Genomic DNA, 5,168 nt, shown 5'->3' on the forward strand with positions numbered 1-5,168 from the left:
TTTAGGAAGAAGAATAATTCTTATTTCTTCTAATCTGAATACAGCCTTTTAAAGAATAATAAGAAAAATAAAAAAGGAAATAATCTCCAGAAATTAGCCTATCCCTAAAAAAGAGTAATTAGATTATGGCTAATAGTATAAGGAAATTCCTAGAACTAAGGTAGAAAAATCTGCTTAATTTATGGAATTCCAACACCTCTACTCACAACAAAATTAAAATGAGCACGAAAGAATAGATGCTTTATAAGCTCAAAAGCTTATAAAAAATTATGGTTTTATGTCAAACTTGTAAATTTAAAATTCAAGATAATGCTTCAGTTCAAGGAGACAACCTAAAATAATTATTTTCTGAAAATGACTTATCATGCTTGACACTTTCATGCCTTAGAGTATAAATAAAAAAATGCATAAAATTCCACTAATTAATTCCAAACAGAATCAATAAAAAGTTCAGATTTAGAAAAATTAATTTAATGTAAGGTTTGAGGAAATTACTTAAACACAAATAATAATTCAGGGATTATATCTTAGAAACATATAAAATCCTCCCCACACTTAAGATGTACATTGCCCTCAATGTACAAACAAAGATAGCCACAATAAACACAATATTATAAGAAAGGGAGGAAGAGAACTAAAATTGCCTTGAATTTGGATGAATGAGCCTCAATAGTGAAATCCGGAAATGTAGGAGATTCTAAATTAATGACATGGTTCTGGGCACACTAATAGGAAAATAGACAAAAATAAAATAAGATAAAGAGGTAGCAGAACAACCAGAAAAATAGTTGAAATAACAATAACAATGAAGTGCATCAAAACATACGAATCCAGAAAAGAAGAAAAACAAATAAGAATAAAAAATAAAAGAAAAATAAAATTAAATAAAAGATAATTTTTAAGATAATTTGGGTGGAGATAGATCAATTAGCTAAGACATTGGATGAAATTGTAATCCTAGAGTTTTACTATTGATGGATTATTTTGTTTAAATTTGCAATGCTTATTGTTATTTATTTTATTTAGTTAAAAAATGATATTATTGATTAATTTGGATAGGCTTTAGAGTAATATTTGGTGATTGGCATGTTAATTAATATTAGCTCTCTATGAGATCGATATTTTATACTACTTGTAACGATACGTATACTTGTATGTGTGATTCTCTATCAATAGTAAAGAACGTTAATGATGGAAGAAAACACCTATGGAAGTTGTTTCTATCTTGGTACCAATATAGTGTCTTGGTATATTAAAAAAAATAAAGTTCAATTTCCTTGTCAATTGTAGAGGTCGAGTACATAGTTGTAGGGAGTTGTTGTGCTCAAATATTATGGATTAAGTAGATGTTAGAAGACTTTAGATTTGCTTCTCCAATTGCAATGTTTATTATGACAAATCTAGTGTAATTAACATTTCTAGGAACTGAGTGTTACACTTTCGTGCCAAGCACATTGATATTACGCATCATTTCATTAGGGAGTTGGTTGAAGCTAGAATGATCAAATTAAATCACATTTCTATTGAAAACCTATTGGCTGACTTGTTTACTAGCCTTAGTGCAACTAGATTTGAGAAGTTAAGGAATGATATTGATTAACATTGTGTTTAACTTGGGTTGTTTTAATTTTGGCATAGGAAGCATAATGAAATGTCATTTTGCCTTTTTGCTAATTTTAAAAAAATTCATTAAATTTTAAAAGGATATTTGTTGCTTGATATAAATTCCTAAAATTTTGAAGGTCTTTTAATTAGAGATATATTATCATTAATTGATTTCTATTACACCTTAACCACCAAAATCCCTAAGAAAACTTCTATATGATGTTCTCTACCATCTTTTGCAACTTTTCTCAAGAAAATCTCGAAATATCTCATTAATTGCAATTATGAAAATAGTGAAAGTAACGAGACACTTAGCCCCTTTTCCTTGTTTGAAAGTTTTATTTCAAGATCTCCTTTTTGTGCAACCATAAGAAAAAGAGTCCAAAGCCAATATAGCTATTAAGCAAACTCATGAATTAGCCTTAAACAAATGTAACATCCTATATCCGGCCTGGTCACTGAGCTCGAATATAAAGATGCCACACCATCGTCTCACTACTTGTACATTACAATGTTCACTTTATTAAAGCCAACACATGTCATTCAGGACTCTTGCATAGGTTTCAAGACATATATACATTAATCATCATAAAATCATGCTGGACATACATCAATGTATCTTACCGAGTTACATAATCAAGCATTTGGACCACTTACCACCTTAAACACCTACGTATCAATATTTTATTTAAATGGTATCTATATCATATGGAAAATCGATACCAAACTTGCATTTTGTTTCTCGCTCATAAATCATACTGTTGAAAATTGCCGGTACCTATCATAGAGTATTGATATATTTACCCTAAGTATCGATAATCAAGCAAATGTATCAATACCAAATCTCTATTCTGACTTCACTGCACGTTTCAAAACATAGAGATATCATTTTTAAAACCCGATTGTCGATACCTCTGCCTCAGACCATAAAAATACAACATACAAAAGTATTTAGTCCATTCCAATTTGGTCTCTAAACATCAAGCATCAAATACTTTGACAAATAATCATCCAAACAACTAAATTTAACTGTTCAAAACGTCAAAACGTGTCCGAGCAAGAAACACCATGCCATCATCAATGTTCATGAACCTAAGCATATTTATAACTCCCAAACCTCATAAACAAAAGCAATAACCAACAAAATGTTTAGAACTAATATCGCTATAAACGAGTCAACCACATTGCCTTATTCCTCAAAACGTAAATAAATAATGAACACTTACGAAATATTAACAAGTCTTCCTTGGATAACTCCCTAGGAGCACTACACCACCCACACTGAAACGTCACTAATCTGCATATGTTGAAAAGAGTAGATGAGCTTAAGCAAGCTCAGTGAGTGACTAGAATAACCACTACACAAACATATCATCATGCATCCACAAAATAACCATATATATATATACAATTACAATATTCTTTTGTCTAGTGCCATATAATACCTATTCACGCATTGTCTATTAGTTCATTTACATAGCATTTACGTCCTCTTTCAAGCATATATCACATAACATATATTCCATTAATCATATATCACATTTCACACAATCACGTATAATGATAAATTTGATATTCATGTATGAAATATAAAGTTGACACTATCACCATACATGGGATATATGGATCTCCAATCATACCAAATGACTCATAGAGTCGAACATATCCCAAAAGTGAAGCGTATAGCTAACATTCTCCTTATTTGCCCTCACATGTCCCGTTGAATGAAGCTTAGCTCACATTTCCTTATCCCTCCAATATGTCTCAGGGCCTCAACGCCCAAAACCACTATACATATAGGTGAGTACTCACAATCCTATTGCATGCCAACTATATCCAACGATTTCAAGATCACAAGGCCAAAATATGCAAAAACAAACACATATCACTTACTGATTATCCGTGCACTATTATTGCATATTTGCATTTTTAGTAAAACTCTGTCAATTTCATTTCACATATTTATATCATATATACATTTGCGCTTTTCACAATAGTTATCATAACCACATATCACACGTCATAGCATCTCATCACTATACACATTTTTATAATCACATAAGCTCATAAATCACAAGGTAAACATAGATATGAGAAAGCTTACACTCGAAATTTAGAGTAGGAGTTTAGGCTACTACTAAATTCCCAAATAACACATGACTCGTGTCTACGAGCAGTGATTCCAAACACTCAGTAATACATTTTCGTTGAAATACCGAAAGCTCAAACTATACTTTCCTAGATCATAAATGGTCATAGCAAATCTGAAACTTCAACACAATAAATTCATACAACAATACATTCAAAAACTAGCTAAGAACTCACCATAAGCAATAAAAAACATAAGCCTAAACTAAGTTCTCATGTAAACGAAACATTTAACATGGCAAACTTTTAATTTGAATATCTAGGTCTACACTTAGCCTTTTCACCTAAAACCAATTTCGTTCATCTTATAATTCACCTATGACTAGTTCCCAACCTTTAAACTGTACTAAAATACTCAATTCATGGTATTGACTTTTTCGACATGTTTTATGGTTATTTTTCAAAAATTTATTAAAACTTAAAAAAATATTTAATGAAACATTAAAAAAAGTTTAGAAATCCCTTAATCATGTGAAAGATAAATGAAAAACACTTTAAAACCATGTTTTTACTCAAAATATCGAAATTCACCATTAACGACTCTATTTTTTAGTTTTTAATCAAAACATACGATTTAATGAATAATAATTCAGTTTCAAAGATACTAAAAACTAATGGGTAGATGAATGGTAGCCTTTAATGGAGGAAAAATAGAGATTTTGTTGAAAACCCCAGAAAACTCCAACGTAATGAAGATGATGAAATCTATGGAATTTTATGTTGTTTCCTTGAAGATTTTATGCTATGAAGATGAAGGAAAATAATGGAATCAAGTTTTGATGAACAAAAGTGAAAGAGAGGAGCTTGGGGAGCAACGGATGACAAAGTAATGTTTTGGGAAGAACTAACGTGATATGCTGAAGGTGAGGGTGATATAGGGTGAATTTTAAAATTTGGTTAAATTGCTTAATAAACACACAGAATTTTTCCCCTTTTACAAATCGGTCCTTATCTAAAAATTAAAAGTTTCTAAAACAATTTTTCAAAAATTAATTTGAATTTCTAAAAGCCATATTTGAAAACATTACCAATATACCCTGTCACAAAATTTCGAACACTCTAAGGCTAAAGTTCTTAAATTACCCCTAAAACTCCTAGGCCCTATTTTGAGGTGTTACAATAAAAATCAAAATCAATCTTGAAGTTGGTGAAATTTCTACTGAACCTGTTCTAGTTACAATTATTGGCTTTTGCTTACCAAAAGGCATAATTAGTTCTCCTCAAGAACCTAGTTGATGACTTTGTTGATCCTAAGTACTATTTCGCTATTGATAGAATGATTATCAAAGAACATATTATTTTTTTATGCAAAAGAACATATTTTTTATGTAAGAGAAAAAGCAATTGCATGTAGGGTTTTATATTCTTTAAAGGATAAAAATGATCTTGAAAAGAACCTTAAAGAGATAAACACG

This window comes from Gossypium hirsutum, chromosome A06 (genome assembly GCF_007990345.1).
Source record: "Gossypium hirsutum isolate 1008001.06 chromosome A06, Gossypium_hirsutum_v2.1, whole genome shotgun sequence".
Classification (NCBI taxonomy): domain Eukaryota; kingdom Viridiplantae; phylum Streptophyta; class Magnoliopsida; order Malvales; family Malvaceae; genus Gossypium; species Gossypium hirsutum.